An 18,785-nucleotide genomic window follows, 5' to 3' on the forward strand; every position below is an offset into this window, starting at 1 on the left:
GCAAATACAACTGGCTGGCAAGAAGGTCATATTCCCAGGAACTACACTGTCATGTGAGGCACACACATCTCTAGGAAGCAGCATGGTTATTAAATATACATTTAAACATACTCATGTGTTTGCAGGCAAGCAGAGAATGAACTGTTAGCTATTTGCACTATTTATATTGTAAAGGTACTTCCTACAAGATCCTGCAAGTATAAGTAGCCTGTATGGGTCTGCATGGCTGCCACTGCCCTCTCAAAGTCAACTGTTTGTATTGAATTATATTGTCTTTTTAGTATTCAACTAGTTGTGATGGCTCCAAGGTGCAACCTCATCAGTAAACATAAGTATTGTTTTACAAAATTGCATCATGTGCCAACTAAATAAAAGCTTCTAATGAGCATGATAGATATATATATATATATATATATATATATATATATATATATATATATATATATATATATATATATATATAAGCTTTCCCAAGAGAGAATTTGCAGTTTACTTTTGTTTGCAGAGACTAGAACTGCAGCTATTCCGATAGCAGGCCCTGTTTACACTAACGTATCCCGTGATCTAGTTTAGATGGGCTGGGTTGCTATAGTTTGGCCTGTTCTGTCTCTGTGTGACCTACTTTTTAGCAACTGGGTGCTATGTACCGAAGTTGCTAATGGAAAGTAATCCAGTGGGTGTTCAGTCATCCTGTCTATCCAGAATCTTCCCCAAAATATCTGTAGTGTTAATGGTAACTGCAAACTACTGTCAGAATATTTCAAGTTACATAAGCTAGTTTGACCTAATTTACCTAAACTCTCTTTCCTCGCAGCAATACCTGATAGGGAAAACCACTTTCTGCTAAGAAATGACCAGTTCATTTGTCCCCTAACAAATGACAGTTAGGTGCTCAGTGCTTTTTATTAATCATGCCTACTGTAGGTGTTAAACTCAGTACTGTGATATTTAAGAATATATATGTGGGCAGTTGTGCACCGATAAGTGAGCGATGTAAAGGCTGCGTTACAAACTGTGCTTGTTAAACAGCTTAATACCACCAGAGTGTCTGGCTTTTTAAATGCCCTTTGTGCACTTGATCCTATTGCAACAGATCTAAGCTGTTTCTGATCCTTCTCCGAAGTAGAACCTAATTGACAAGCACTGGTACTTTTCCATTGAAAGCAACTGTCCCTTGGTTTGTTTGTACTCTGCAAGTGGAAGCCTTCTACAATACATTCCAGTTATGGGTGCATTCTCATGGGTCTTGTGCCAGAATACTGCAATGTCTGTCCAGAACCTACATTTACTGCTTTCTATCTATTTCATTAAGAAATGCTAGATTGTTAATCCTGGTTAATCAATAACAGTATCTCTTACATAGAAGCTACTATACAAGGTGCAAAGTCTGAATGGTAGAATAGGTGAACCAACAGCCTGACTACAGCTATTGTGAATGTAGTAGGCCTTTCTCACTGTTATGCTATATTCTGACATCTGTAGATGCACATTCTCCACAAGCCTCTACATCAAGTACTTGGATGAGACGAATAGGAACATAGACACTTCCAAAATATTCCCTTTAGCCAGTGGTGTAAGTTTGTCCCAGTTGCCCGGAGGCAAGATATATATTGGTGCCCCCCACCCCACACACACACACACACACACACACACACACACACACACACACACACACACACACACACACACACACACACACACACACACACACACACACACACACACGCAACCTTGATTAATATATTAAATATGTGTTCAGTTTTCAATTAACTGATTTAGCAGGGTATGAGAGGTGCCCTCCCTGGGAGCAGGAGCCCGGCGGCAGATGACTCCATTGCCTCCCAGAGTTCGGCCACTGGCTTTAGCTTTTCAAAGCAATGCCTGTTACCTTACTGATTACAGCCTGCATTGACTGTCTGTATACATTAAATATAGAATGTATATTTTTAAAGCATTTTCAAAAAGTCTTAGAAGATTTCCAGGGTATTTAATGCACAGGTGTAACAATCGTTTCCAAAAAACAATGCATTTTTTCCTACCATTACAGCTCCTTTCTAATAGCAATTTAGCATTGTCATTAATATATCTAAAATGTAAATGAACTTCTCTAAGAACATGTGATGTATATTTAATGGCATCAGTGTAATACATTACTACTGACTTATAATATGATGTTACAGGTTGTGCTGCTGTATACACAGCACTCTGCACTTCCTATAATCACCTACCAGCAGAACAGTTCTATGTCCGTAGGTGCGCTCATTTGCACATTTGTTAGTGTCTCATCATTATCATAAGTACAAATTAGAACTAAGACTAACGTGAGCAAAAATGGTTATCGAGTAGGTACAGCAGCATTAATAATATAATGGTTGCATTTGCTGCAATTCACTAACCTAACATGAATATATTTTATGTATGTCTGTAATGTAATTCCACATTGCCGTACAGGCCAACAAGATGTTCAGTGCTTACCTACAGTCACAAGGATAGGTTTATTTTTTTCTGAAATAAAGGTATACGGTTGTACCCAGTAGCTTTCACAGTCCACTATCTCATGTTTACTCTGAAATCATTGTAATGCAAGTAATGATTTCAGATATTTTCAAGGGAGGTTAATTCTTTGCAGATAATTCATCAAGGCTACACTGCAAAATGCAATCCAAGTTTTTTTGACTGGATCAAATGTAATTACAACGTAATAATAGGCGTATTATTCTTTGAATGTGCTTCAATTTACGAAAATTAAAACAAATACTTTGCTATTTCACAACAAGTAGGCAATGTTTTTACACCATTTGTATGTAAAAATCAATCACATAGCGAGAAAGGATTGGATTAGAAAGTTGCAGCTTCTTCGTAAATGTTTTTGTGATTGAAATCTAGAGATTTGCAGCAACAAATGGCGGTGCAGTCCCAATTTTAAACCCTAAAGTCCCCAATTGGTTGTGTTATTTTTTATTTTATTTTTATTTTGGGGGGGGGTTCTTTTTTGGGGTTCTACAGAAACCTATAGTCAGAATGAGTTACAGTTTAAATTATATTGTAACCAGCTGATGTTCAATAATGCTGTCAAAACTTTTTTGTTGACAATTATATCCAACCTGTCATCATTATACAAATATTGTTTTATTAAGCTAAGCTATTTATTCTTTGATAAATATGTCCAGAATGCTACCTGTCTTATACTTTACACAGCAGACACTGCTTGGGAAGGCTCGGTCTTGTCCTTTTATATTTTTACAGATTTCACGATGTTGGAATCACACACTTAGGGAAGCCAGAATCAGTAAAAAAATTTAGGAAGGTTAACTGACATGTTGTGCTTTATCATTTCATCTTTTTGTCCCCCCCCAAAAAAAACAAAATCCTTTTCATGCATTACCAAAGAGCTATAGGTGTAGCTATAGCTATTTGTGCTGAAGGGGAATGGAAATACACTATTTAAACCAATCATATGTTATCATATATGAATATATATGAGGTTTTGCCATTTGTTATTTAGTTGTCCTTTTAGTACTAATCACTGCCGTATTTCAGGGAGTCCATGAAGATTGAAATAATTAAAAATATTTCTGTAAGCATTAGAATATTAAATGGTAATTTATTGCAGTAACTTTATAACAATCCTTCCTATACTGGGGTTGCAGATGTAGGAATTCCAATGATGACAAAAATTTAGAAATTCGGCATATAGGAAAGACAGGAATGCCGCTATAAAACTCTTATTCTAGCACTATGAACAATTCATGCAGCATGCATGATTGCTGTATGCAAAGTCCCCAAAAGGCAATACATGATTCCACAGTAAATACAGTACAGGTCGGGTATCCCGTATCCGGGCATCCCGTATCCGAATTATTCCAAAAACCGTGGTTTTTTGGAATAATTAAAAAAATTTTTTATTTTTTCCCCCCCTAACCCTTTTTTAATACTTACCAAGTCCTCCGGCGTCCACGGCAGGCCTTCAGCATCCTCTCCGGCGTCTCCAGCGGTCCCAGGAGTGCTTTGCGCAAGTGCGCGCGCGTGCCGGTGACGTCACCGGCGCGCCAGGGAACTTGCGCAAAGCACTCCTGGGACCGCCGGAGACGCCGGAGACGGTGCTGGTGGCCTGCCGTGGACGCCGGAGGACTCCATGGACGCCGAGGGACCATCGGGGACCCACCAGGGGCAGGTAAGTATGACTAAAAAAAAAAATATTCCAAAAACCGGAATATTCCCTTATCCGGAATCGTGGTCCCGAGCATTTCGGATAAGGGATACTCAACCTGTAGTCATATTAGAAATCTTCTGGCCATTCAGATTGTCACATTTCTCTGTTTTTCTGCAAAATCTTTTTTTCATCAGCATTTGATAGTTTTTATTTATACAATTAGAGAACATCATAAAAGCACACCTTTAATGTAACCATGGGCTCGATTCCGATTTGGCTGCGAATTCACACAGCAGACAATTATCGATACACTCTGCTTGTGTATGGTTCGCAGTACACATGTGCGAGGCCGTGCTGTGATAAAGGGCCTTATTCTGGTCGATGCGTAAATTTCCGAATTCTTTCGGATTGCGTTTTTTAGCCGTCTGTGCATGCGTTGGCAACGCTATGCGCATGTGCCATGCAAGGTCTCCGTACTTGTTCTCACTAATACCATACAGAAATGTGCACCGCATTCACTCGGGAGATATGGGCGTATTATGGGCGTCATTCGGAAGTACACAGGGGCGTAGTTTCAAAGTGGGCTAAACTGGGCGTAAACATGGGCGAAAACGAGGGAGTGCACTAATTCTGGTAGGCGTGCATTCGGACTGAACACCGACTGCAAACGAACCAAAAGGCAAGAAATATGCGGTGTCCATAAGCAAGTATTTCTTTGCGGACACCACTCGGTCATGCGCTAGGCATTCGGATCGCCCAATTAGTACTCCCGCACCTGAACCAATGTCACCTGAACACAATACAATCCACTCCTCTACTCATTACTCATTAATTACACTTTTTTCATTGCTTCAATTGGAAACCTTGCAGCTTAAATGGACCATTACTAAACACACAAATCTATGCTGAAAGCACGGCTGCATTTGTTACACACATTTACACTGCAAGCAATGGACAGAACTTGCTTTCACTAATATAAATATACATGTCACTTTTACATTTACCAATAACAGCACACATTTGGGGATCAAAAGATAGTGGTATGTTTTGCGGAAATACACTGCATCGGTGCGTACGGCCATGTTCCCATCCGTTCTGACGCGGTAAGACCGTGCAGACGCTGTAAGACCGTGCAGAATATGTGTGTGGCCACCGCACACGCAAGGTTTGGATGTCGTCCGTAAACACGCCCTCTTCTTAAAGTGTGAGTCCGTCCGAATGCGGAGGACCGGTGGGCGTTTCTTCGTACCATGTCCGCACAGCGTAGCGTGCGGACCGCTCAGAAAGAATTCGGAAAATTACGCACCAACCAGAATAACCTCCAAAATCCTGCTATTATTTCTATAAGCATGCCGTTTATACGGTGATTGACAGGAAGTAGGCGTCTGGAGGGGGGAACGGCGATTAGTGGGAGTGCTAAATGAAATGCAGGATGTAAGAAAAAACGCTGGGAGTGACCAGGAAAACGTAGATATGCCCACATGTTTTAGGGGAGGGTGTGTGATGTCACCTCCAGGCCGCTGAGTAAGTCTCTGGCTACTCTGAGACTGCGACGACTTGTGCCCAGTGTAACAATCATTAGATGGTGAGCCTGTTACGATGGGTTTTAAACATTTTTGTATGGCTGCAAATGAATGTGTAGCCGCAAACATGCATTCACATAGCGATCACATTAATTCACAGGGCGGGATTTCACTCTAGCAGTGTGGCGACTTAACTGAATGCAGGCCGTGCTAATTTGTGACCATGTGATCAGGTCTGAAATACCCCAATGTTCTGTAGTAGTGGTGGATTTGTAGCTATTTACAGTGGAGTACCGTATACATTAAGGCGTATGGTTTTGGAAATTATGTTGCTCTTGGCAGAGTTGCTGATGGTGTTGGTGGTAGTGATGCTGGTGGTGTTTTTCTTGGTGGTGGGGGTGGTAGTGCTAGTCATGGTAGAGCTGCTAATGGTGGTAGTGTTAGTGGTTCTGGTTGTGGTCATACAGGAGGTTGTAGTGGTGATTGTGGTAGGGTACTGGTGGTATTGATTCAGGTTGTCTGCTGAGCTGGTGTCACTGGTTGTGCTGGTGGTAGTGGAGGTGCAGGTGGAGTTCACTTCACACACATACACACACACACAAAGATACACAACCACAAACATACACATATATAAACTTTGATTTTATTTGTTTTTAAATCGAACATAAGATGCATCAGTTCATGCGTATAAAAGTGATATGTTTTAGAGTAACATACATCAGTTTTGCAATCTTTCTTTTTGCTGATTGGGAGCTGCCATCATTTACTTTATCTCTATTACTGGATGAGATAGGAATGTAGAACAATTACAATTGATTTTTCTTTAAAAGTGTAACAGGTCAAGGAAATTACAATAATGTGTTCATTACTGCTACAAGGGTAGCTCTCGAAATGAAATACAAAATGTGGTTTACACTGAAATGTAGCAGAGTGGAGTGAGCAACCTGTGTATAATTCCAGTTATCAGAAGTGTTGATATACTGTACAAAGAATGACAAAACACCTTCCTCCTATACCAGCGTTTCCAAACATTTTTAAATCATGACACCCTAGCGTATCAGATTTTATCAGGGCACCCCTAGCCTAGCATAAATAATTTAATATTGTATTTCATGTTCATCAATAAAATAAGTAAACGTGCCTTTTCTGTCATCCTTGGGTTTAGTTATGTGCTGATGGACATTTATGCTGATTATCCACATGTTTTATGATTAGCAGCCACTACCACTTGTTTTGCCCATCATTTTAACCCTAAATAATTGCCTAGGCACACAGTTTAGGAACCCCTGTCCTATACAATGAAATGACATCACAAAATATTGTGTGTTTTTTTGTTTGTTTGTTTAACTGTATGTAGTGTCTCACTTTAGGGGACCATAGACAGTCAATGATTTTGAAAAAAACATTGTTCTTGCTCAGGGCCTGATTGAGGTATGTGGGGGCCCTGGGCAACACGGTTTGCGCGCGCCCCCACACACCCCACACACACACACACACACACACACACACTCCCCCCCCCCCCCCCCCGGCCTGGCACAGTCCACACACACACACAGACCCCCCGCCCCCGGACGGTACCTTACGGGGATCGGTGCTGCGCTGGGTCCCTGCGGCGGATGTGAGGTCAGCAGCGGGGTCCCTGCGGCAGATGGGAACTAGTGGGAACTACTAGTTCCCATCCACTGCAGGGTCCGCGGTGGACCTCGGCGCACATACACCGCAGGGACACACTGGCACCCACCCACTGCCCGTCCCGCTGCCTGGCACCCACCCGCCACTGCTGCAGCAGTGGGGTGGCGGGGGCCCTAGAATGTGTGGGGGCCCTGGGGCAACCGCCCCGTGGGTAATCTGCCTATGTTCTTGCTTCTGTTTAATAAATATTCCTTGTTGCATTTATTTATGAAATTCTGAATATACAAAATAATAAAGAAGTAATCTGTGCTAACCTACCCGAGCTTAGCCAACCACTGCCACTTATGCTTGTGGCACTGTCACATGTGATTCTGTCCCTGCTCAGTGAGTGGGGACATATATACCCATGTCCCATGAGTCAGGATGAACAATCCAACTATAGAGATAAGAGCCAGTCATTTGGGGAGAGACTGGATAAATGCATTAAAGGGGCACAATGTTATCTGTGTCCTAGTCTGATGCAATTCTAATTATATCATTATCTCATCTGTTTAATTGGAATTTTTTCAAATTAGCTTATTAGCAATTCGTTAACTTATTATAAATTACCTTAAGTCAACATCCACTTATAACAGTTTTGTAAGCGAGAAACCCATTTACAAGGCAGTCCTGTATAGACACTGGGCCTGCTTCGGGTACCGACGGAGTAATGATTCATTAAGCAATTTCTGTTATTCTTCGCTAGACCCAGTACAGTTCTGCAACATAGCGCACACATCAACAGTAGTCTGTCAGTGACCGGATAATGAAGATTTCCTGGCCTATTTGTTGAATCTGCGGCAGCATGACACCTCCTGCTGCATTAACCTATAAGTGCTGTCCCTGCTGCTTCCTAGTTAAGAGATAGCTGCTCCTCTCCAACCACATCTTAATCAGGACCCCTGCTCTCTCAGTGCCAGTCTGCCTATGCTGCTTCAGAGATGGGCGCAGCTGCTAAACAAAAATATTCGAATGCCATCTTGTGTGAATTGGCACCTCCTGCCAGCTTCTCTGATCTGCTGCTGCATCTGAAGACAGATCATCTGCATTCAAATTGCTAATTTGAGTGAACCCTGGTTTTCGCAAGATGGCCGTGTTTCCATGTTTATGGATTTAGGGAAGCTGCACCTACAGACATAGCCATTGACCTTGGAACACCCACAATATGGGGCGGACACACTCCTATTTTCTATAACGCTGACTATTGCTGTTTTTTGCTCATTCCCAAACAGCGCAGTGGTTTGATGGACACTATGGGGTTTATTTACTAAGATGAAAGTTCTACTGAAGATTGGGAGTTGCTATGGGCAACCAATCAGATTCCATTATTATTATTATTTATTTATTAAAGTTCCTTATATAGCGCAGCATATTCCATTGCACTTTACAAAAGGAGACAGTGATACAACAAACAGGGTATTTACAGACAGTCAAAAGGTAGGAGGGCCCTGCTCGCAAGGTTAGAATCTAGATTCTGATTGGTTGCTATGGGAAACAGACCATCTTTAGTAGAACTCCCATCTTAGTAAATAAATCCCGTGACCACCAACACAGAAACAGATCTGCACATGTACAATACAGATCCAGCGCATGCACACATTAAAAAACATCAGAGATTTCCGGCATCTCTGAATTGGTATGTCCCGGGATTGGCATCCCTAAATGCCAGGGTTCGGCCCGGGTTATTTTTGCAATGTGAAAAGGGTACTACTGTTTCTACCTGATTAATAAGCCTTGCTCTAGTTAAGTCATCAGTCATGTGTAGTTACCTACATTTACATACAGATGTAGCCATGCTCATCGTTGCACGTGACGATTGACACAATCCCCTTGGTATGCGCATGTGTATTTGGCGCATCAAGTAAGAATAAGCGGTGGCAATCAGGCAACGATGAGCACGGCTACATCTGTATCATTGCCACCTACCAACGTAGTGTCTGCCAATATGATATGCATTTCTGGGTTTTGGGTTCATATTTTTTTTTCTCTATTACATTAATCAGTGTAAATAAGAATTAATTGAGAAATAGCCATAGTGTATTATTTACATGTAATAATAATATGAAACCATAATATTTTCCAAAAGTCTGTTATGACTACATTATGGGCCTTATTCTAGTTCACTCTTTCTGACAAAATCCTTCTTGGATGGACAAAACCATGTGCACTGGAGGGGGGCAGATATAACATGTGCAGAGAGAATTAGATTTGGGTGAGATATTTTGTTTCTGTGCAGGGTAAATACTGGCTGCTTTATTTTTACACTGCACTATAGATCTCACTTTGAAGTAAAACCCCACCCAAATCTAATTCTCTCTGCACATGTTACATCTGCCCCAACTGCAGCGCACATGGTTTTGTCCATCTAAGAAGGATTTTGTCAGAAAGAGTGAAACTAGAATAAGGCCCTATGTATCATTAGATGTTCCTATAAAAGGCATAGGTAATTCTGGTAACTACAAATCATACAATTGTATGTAAATGTGAGCATATTGAAAAAGATTGGCAGAATAGTTAGTTATCTTGGTCTGAACTCTAGGACCTTACAAACAAAATGCAATATGTAACCATTTTATAACTAGGAACTCACAGCATGTAGGCATAAAGAGGCACAATATATAGAATATAATGACATTAACATAAGTCATAAAACATAAGTCATATTTAGTCATATATATTTTATCACACACAAAGCTCTTTTTTTTTTTCTCTTTATTATCCATATTCCCTGTAGTATGCGTCCCTCATGTTTGCCTGAATGAGCTTGTATGCTTATTTTAGCTTTTATTAGTTGTAATTGGAACAAAATAACATTTATGTGTAAATAAAGCACCAGCTGAAAAATGACAAATCTTTTACAGAAATGGCAAGCTGACAATGTGTTCCTCTATTTCTCTCAGCTCAAGCACAACACAAAGTAAAAAGCATAGAAAAGATCACACTGGAGCACATTGGAGATATTTTGCTACTGATGGGATTGGGACACTGAGACCTAGTTGAGCTGCGGTTAGACATGACTGTATAGTACATTTGCTCATAGAGCACATACTGTAGGTGCTGTAGGTGCAGGAGCTCCAACTAATTTTATTACAGTGCTCTAGGCAGCATCTAGAACTCCACATTATTTTACGGTATCACAAAATAATTAGGTACTTATGTATTATCTGGGCTCCCGATTTTTTCATTGCATGCCACTACTTAAGGCATGCAATGCAATGCGATTTTTCATTGTAAAGACCCGATTTTTAATTGTATAGTCAACCATGGGTGATTTCATACCCCCACTATCCAACTACGCATGGAGTTGATTTTATATAGTGTGGCGAGCGCAGCGAGCCACCGTGCCCGAAGCGTGGCGAGCGCAGCGAGCCCCGCGAGGGGACATGGATAACTTTACATGTATTTTGCGTCCCCTCGCGGGGCTCGCTGCGCTTGCCACGCTTCGGGCTCGGTGGCTCGCTGCGCTCGCCACACTATATAAAATCAACTCCATGCGTAGTTGGATAGTGGGGGTATGAAATCACCCATGGTTGACTATACAATTAAAAATTGGGTCTTTACAATGAAAAATCACATTGCATTGCATTGTATGCCACTATATTGCATGCGATGCGATGCGATGCAATGCAATAATCGGACGCCCAGGTAATACATAAGTACCAATATTTACAGTAGTCTATATTTTCCAAATATAATACAACAGGGTAAAGGTATCAAACTTGATAGAGATAAAGTCAGTATTAGATTTCCCATTAGAAATGAGAGACACGATACATACGGGTGACCAGTATACTCCCCCTATCCATAACCACCCTTCCGGAAGCCTAGTAACCATCCTGCATAGAGTCAGACCCTAACCCTCCCAATTAGTGCATAATGCTAACCAATGTATCCCACCACCAAAATCTAACCCCTCCCACCCCACAGGCTAACCCACCCTGCAGATTAACTCTAAAAGCTCCCATACACTACAGCGATTTGGGACAATTTCACCCGATCCCAATGGATCAGGCCGAGAAATCGGCCCAAATCGAATTCCTTTGATGACCTCTCAAGTCCGATGCGCATTGGACCTGAGTCGGAGGTGGTCCAACCTCAGACCCTCCTCCCGGCGGTGGGGAACAGTGGTCACATGCAATACATCACATATGAAAGAACCGCATGCGATCCTGCTGCCCGCCCGGGAAAGTCTTAGTGGCTTGCAGGGATTGGCTGGCCATATATTGCCGCAGTAGTGTATGGCCACCTTAAGTCTCCCCTAGTGCCTAAGGCTAATCCCCACCACTCTTTACCCAGTGTCATTTTGATGCTGGCATCAGAATTGTGAACACCAGCGTTCTGACCGCCAGAATGCAGGCTATGAAAGGACAGTTCGAAGCTAATTGGTTGCTATTGGCAACTTCTCTCAAAGGTTTCTACATCTCCCACAATGGGCATTAATTACTTTCAAAGTGCAGATGTGCATTAACCCACATTTACCAGTCAGAAGTCAGCTTTGACAGGTCAAGGGTTTGTTAGGCAATAAAAACAAAAGTCTGATTCCTTACATCCTTGAACTTTGTTATGATGTAATACTCACATTCACAAAAACCAGGTCACACAAACTACAACATATAAAACCCTTGTGAACTCAGGTTGTAGATTGGTATAGGTCTTGCACATAGATTGGATACCAGTTAGCAGAAATACTCTGAAATAGGGTTGTTGCTTGATTGACAGGATGGACCCTACCCCAGGACTAGCCATGTTATAATTCGAGCCTCCAGATCTTACTGATCCATTCCCTGCACTCTTAACCTCATATCACACTGACTCCACACAGGGGTGATGCACCCTATCAGCGGGAAAATGGGTCATTGGGTCGACCCATATTATGTCGGCATGCACAAGTTCGACCACTGAAGGTCAACATGGCTTAGATCGACACATGAAATTGGTCGACATGGCTAATGTCGACATAGTTGGGATGTCGACACAAACATTAGGTCGACAGTGGCAATGTCGACATGGTTTTCACGGTTTTGTCCCAAATGTCGACATGGACACCATCAAAGTGTACCGTGTCCCCTTACAGCGTCGAGCAGGTGCCTTGCTGCACTCAGCACACTATTAGATTCTCCCACCACACCGTAGTAGTGGATGGTGGGGCAACTAGGTCTGAATGGTATTAGTTTAATATCAGGTCTACTGGGGAGGTGGGATAGGTACATTTTATTAAGAAATTATTTTATGTTGTTAGTATTGGGGGAGGGGTTATTTTTTATCATCATGTGATTACTTTTAATCTCATGCAAGAGCTTGTTGCAAGGTGGATATGCCTAATCATTAAATATGGTGGCCGAATATTGAGCAGAGAATTTGTGTGCCTAGAATGTTCCATCATTGTTAGGCTTTGCAAAGAAGCTGTCCTTTACAATATAAGGAGTTTGAGCTGTGGCGAACACTGGGAGTGATCTGAATGAATCCCTCGCAGGGAACAATGCAGAGAGAAGCCCATATACTTCTATTTGACAACGCCCGCTATAGATGGCATTGCCTATTGGGTAAGTTCTGGAAAGTTTTGCTTTTCAGAGTTTGGTGTTATGGAAAATGCAGTCAAATCTCCAAAAACTAGGTTTTTAGAAGTGTGCCATTTTGGATAGTGACTGAAGGGGATAAATGTGTATTTGGAGAGTAACTGTCTGAGTGATGTGATTGCTGTGTATTAAAGACATTAACCCCTTGAGTGGTTGGTTTTGCTGGGGCAAGACAAACCTACCAGGGCAGGTTTGTACTACCCCAGCAAAACCCACCACAGATCGTAGAAGCCCCCCTCACCTTCGCTCCGGCGTTTATACGCTGGAGGCTGAGCTTCACTCCCCTGGTCTCGGGCGCCTGAACTCCTGAGCTACGTCACTACTGTAAAGTGAATGACGGCTGGGGAAGCAGCAGGGGTCAGGGGAGCTCCAGCGTACAATGGCCTGAGCAGAGGTGATAGGGGGTGTGATGGGGGGAGGGCTCTAGAAGTGGTGCCCCAGTGGTGCACACCTGGACACCACTGGCGCGCACCTATTACTCTGCTGCGGCCTGAACCTGAACAATCTCCATACGTCCTTTGATCGCATCTAATCTCCATACGTCCTTTGATCGCATCTAATCCCTCGGTTTTATGCCATCCTATTACTTAGTTTAGAACTGTCTGCTGAAGCAGAAATGTTTATATACTCTGAAATTGTCCTATACTGTCTTGAACTGTAATACCCCATACACACGGGGCATTACAGTGCTTAGCAAAGATCACTCAGAACAGATCGCTCACCACACAGCGATGCACCAGTGATGTGTTCTGAGCCAGTGTTCTCTGGTGAGAGAACACTGGCCGTGACTAGATTTATACAGCATTCAGTATAAATCTAGCCCGGTGATAGCAAAGCGCAAGATCGCACATAGCCGTCGATGGTGAGCCTACACACATCTCGATCAATGCTTAATTTCTAGTCAAATCGCTTAGAAATGGGCTACAATCGCCCTGAGTGTATGCCACATTAGTCACTGTTTACTTGTTTTAGTTTACTTGCTTAAAAACTCTATAACTGGGTGCTGCAGATCCCTTTTGGCGCTATATAAATAAATGATGATAATAATAATGAGGGAGCTGTGTACTGTTAACTCTCGTGAGTTGGGCAAGGCCGAGCACAATATGCTATTTGTCAGTATTTTTAAATCATTTTCAAGTACACGTTACTGCTGAGTCAATGCACCTAAGCACATCATGCACTGTACAGGATCACTTATTCACTACATCCCACACCTACAGTATTAAGTTGTAAGCTTGTTTTGGCAAGACTATATTTACCTTCTTTTTGTGTAATTGATTTTTTTTTATATTACCTCCACGTAGAGTGCTGCGTAATAGGTTGACACTTTATAAATAAAATCTAAATATATATCCAAATTTACAGGTAGTTCTTTTCTGCATCCTAAATGTTAATCTTAAATATTAATTTATAAATATCAGGGAACAAGAACAAAGTATGAGAAATAATAAATGTAGATAATAAGAGGAGTTGTACTGTGAATTGAAAAAGGAGAGTTTTCAGGAGAGTTTTCAGGAAAAAATCTTCAGAAAATCTTTGGGCTGACATTTGGCAACTATGTTAGTACTCTGTAAACAGCCTACAGTAGTTAACTACTTTATAGTGTCAACCAAGTGGCAAGGCATGTCAACTACACACTTCCATTCCCTGATGCAGTATTTGAATCCTCCTCATAAAAATTGACAGTATATCCCCCTTTCTTACTCAGGACAGCAAAACCCTTGTTCAGGCTTGTTTTCCTTTCCTGCAAATCCTCATCAGTGCTGGAGGAACCCCTATACATAGCTACATCACGCAAACTTTGAGTTCTATGTGGCGTAATGACAGGAACCTCCCCAAGTAGCGAGGGTGGAGCCAGCAGAGCGCAAGCTCCGTGTGCTGAAGAGTAGCAGGATCACACTCGCTGCCCGCCGGTCCGCCCTCCAGATGGCGCCTGCTCGTCTGCAGCCAAGGCTCTCTGTCTGAGAGCATTACAGAGACCCTGCAGCCCCGCCACCACCACAGTAAAGACACGCTAACAGACTTGCGTCTGTCACACTGACAGTGGCTAGAGGTGAAAGAGGACCTCTAGCGGCTGTCTCCGTTTGTGGCAACAGCCATCTTTGGAGGGGCACAGGCAGTAGCATAATGACAAATGATGCGCCCCGCCTGGAAAATTTTGGCGCCCCACCCCTTTTCTGGGACAGGAACTGAAGGATGCTGTGTGAAGCGCCAGCGCCGCAGTGTCCGGGAACTGAAGGGTGCTGTGTTAAGGGCCAGCACCACAGTGTCTGGGAACTGAAGCACTGAGAGCAGACACCAGGGACAGACAGTGGTGACAGAGTTTGAAAATTCAAAAGATAGGCCGCTGATTGGCTTGGATTCACAGTGTCCGCTCTCAGCGATTCAGTTCCCGGACACTGCGGCGCTGGCGCTTCACACTGCACAGGTACGGGGTACCACATCCCCTGCGATGCTGCACCCAGAAGGGGGGAGGGGCGAGCTGGGGGGCGTAACAATAGCACCTGCAGACCCCCGGCACCCACACTTAGTCAGCGCCTCCCCGCCGCTGCGGGGTCTGCAATGCTAGAGAGACTCTGCATCACTGCGGTGGACTGGCAGGTGGACAGGAAGGCTGATGCGTGGGCAATTTAACTCCCACTGGGCAATGAGCATTTACCTCCCGCTGGGCAATAACCATGTGCTCATCCATGGCCACAAGTATGTAATCCCCCTTGGCAACATGCATGTAATCACCCCTGGCAATGAGCATGTAACCCCTGGCAACCATCATTGAACCTCTGGCAACCAGAAGCTGCATGCACTTCAGGGGCATTATGCATCTAAGTAGCACTAGTGGGGGTGTTATATGTGTAAGCAGCACTAGTGGGGGCATTATGTGTGTAAGGCAGCAGCACTACAGGGGGCATTATATGTGTAAGCGGCACTACTGGGACCATTATGTGTATAATGGAGCACTGCTGGGTATGTGTATGTGACACTACAGGGGGCATTATGCGCAACAGCACTACAGGGTGCATTATGTGTAAGTGGCACTAAAATGCCATGGAGGTGTGCAAGATTTATAATTACGCCATTGCATGTATAGTTTTACCCTAAAGCATTATGGTGTTTGGCATAATGTGTAATGAGCATTACGGTATGGCATAAAAGTGAATTAAGCATTATGATATGTGGCATGTGCAATGGGCATTATGGTGTGCGGCATAAAGTTACTTAAGCATTACGATGTGTGGCATAATGTCTATTAGGAAATATGGTGAGGGTCATAATGTGTAAAGGGCACTACAGTGTGTAGCATATTCTGTAATGGGCATTACAGTTTGTTTGGCATTATATGTAAGGAGAATAGCTATAAGAAGGAAAAATCACTGGGGGAGGGGGCGCCGAAACATATTGTTGCTCTGGGCACCATGTCACCTATCTACTCCTCTGCAAGTATGCCAGCGTTGAGACTATACAAACTTTAATTCAGCCATACTCCTTATCTGCTTCAACCCTCTACAAATCAGTTCACCCCAGAGTACAAATAAAACAGCTTACAAATTCATAATCAGCACCCTCCTGATATATGTTTGACCTTTTCATGATTATACCAAAACTCTACCTTACCATTCTACATCTGACAATCACCTACAAGTCTACTTCTGCACTTCCCCACTTGTAGAACTCCTTCCCTGCTTAATTAGTCTCTACCCCTACCTCTAGTCTTTCAAGCACTCTCTCAAAATCCTCCTCTTCCCTGTAGTCTACGCTGCCAACTACTCCCTGTATGCACATTCTTGTGCTCTATTAGCTTCTATTGTTGCTGTTTTTGCCCTCCATCTAGACCAGCGGTTCTCAAACTGTGGGTCCCGACCTTCTCAGCATGGGGTCACGACTCCATGTTGCTGACCATCAGGCTGATGACTTTTCTAATCTCCGTCAAGGAGTCTGAAAAGTCTGTTTAATTGTCTGTTATGTTAGACTCCTCCCATCATTTTGTGCCTCCACAATGCTGCCATGTATGTGCTTTCTGCTGCCTACACATGTGAAGTGATGACCTTCTGCAATAATTTTCTGGGGTCCCGTAATTATTTTAAAAGTCAGATGGGGTCCCAGAGCAAAATAGTTTGAGGACCCCTGATCTAGACTGTAAGCTCTCATGAGCAGGATCCTCTATATTGCATCTCTTATGTTAGCACTACTTTGTTTACCTGGAATATATTTGTTACATTTTAAAGTTGGCCTTTGACCTTTAAAATACAACTCCACAGGTATTCAAGGTGCTAGATTTAGATTTATGAATGGATTTATACCTGCTACAAGTGATTGTATGATGATTGCAAATACCCCTAGATAAAATGAAATAACTATATACTATACTTTCCTATACTTTTTGTAATGCTTCTATGTTCAACTTTGTGTGATTTTTCTGTTTCATTTATACTTATTGATATATAATGATATATTTCTTACTTTTCATTGTATTTGTATGGAATTTGTACTTTTTAATGTGTTATGTTCAATTTATATTTGTGTGACTTGTATGCAGTGAAATTAGTGGCATCTTACAAATAAACAGCGATAAAGCAGAATGTGTAGGTTTCTTTTTTATTATAGTATTAAAGTAAGTAATTGACTGTATCTATTGCAGTAATAATAACATAACATTTTAATTTATATGATTTAATTACTAATAAAATTACTGTTGGAGTTCAATTGTGACTAGTGCTGTCATTTAGTCCTAAATATATATGTATTATCTTTGTTACTGGTCAACACTTGCTAGTATTTTGGTCAACAGTGGAGATTTTTTTTTTTGGGGGGGGGGTGGGATCACATATTTGTGTTGAAAATATAAAGCAGGGGACAGAAAAAATAAAATATTTTGACAACACGAGAATGATAATATACAGTGCAACTGGAACAAAGCTGACATTCAACAAGCCTATCAAGGGAAATAATTGGGAGTAAGAAGGGTAAATAAAAAATCTTTAAGTACAGTTATGGATGGGATAATGGAATGAAAATAACCCCAAAATAGGGAAAAATACAAAATAGGAAATGGTTAGTGATGGTGTGGGGGGAACAAGGAGGGTGGCGTCCCATGATCTCACTTACACATCTACTTCTCATAGCTCACAATATGGGTAAACACAAAAAAAGGAGAGGGTATAAGGGAATACTGTATCCCATGATGCGCTTGATAAAAGTTGTGAGGTATAAGGAAGAGTGCTGTGAGAATTAGAATGATGGAGGCAAAGGGTCTTAAAAATAGATACATACCATGTAATTTGAGAGATTGGGGAAGAGTGAAGAGTGCATTGTGAATAAAAGAGGCTGAGTGGATGGAGGGTTGATATGGAAGAGAGAGCAGGGATCAAGAGGGAGATGGGTTAGCAAGCCAGGGTTGGGAAGATAATGAAGGGGTGGGGCAAATTTTAGGACTAACAGAAAGGATATACAATAAAAATTGTGGGAACAGAGAGTGTATGGTTATGCAAGATCAGGAAGGATCGCATTATGAGTCCTGAATTAGAGTGACCAAACTGTGTGTGGAGCTGTCTACTCTGTTGTTGTTGAGGCTAATAATATACTTAATTTTATACACAGACCAAATTGTGTTAGGGAGCGCTTGGTGGCACAAGATGAGGCGGGTGAGGGGTGATGTTGCTTTTAAGCCTGAGCTATTTGGTATTTAGCAGCACAGCTATATATTCAGGATCAGTTTATTACAGTACATGATTGGATAACTGGCAGACTGGGGCACATAGGAGTAGCAAAGCCAGGAAAACAGGAGAGCTTAGAGGAGACATAGGGGGACATGTAATAAGATGGGAGTTGTATTTCAGCTGGGATGTTGCTATGGGCACAGAATTT

At 42.2% G+C, this 18,785-nt stretch overlaps 1 long non-coding RNA gene across 3 annotated transcripts in view; it reads left to right on the forward strand.

Annotated features, from left to right (window-relative positions):
* LOC146064252 (uncharacterized) overlaps window positions 1-18,785 on the forward strand; it is a 35,779-nt gene that overhangs the window by 1,262 nt on the left and 15,732 nt on the right. The window lies entirely within an intron of this gene.

The sequence above is a fragment of the Crinia signifera genome, chromosome 3, assembly GCF_055691185.1.
Source record: "Crinia signifera chromosome 3, ASM5569118v1, whole genome shotgun sequence".
NCBI classification, from domain to species: domain Eukaryota; kingdom Metazoa; phylum Chordata; class Amphibia; order Anura; family Myobatrachidae; genus Crinia; species Crinia signifera.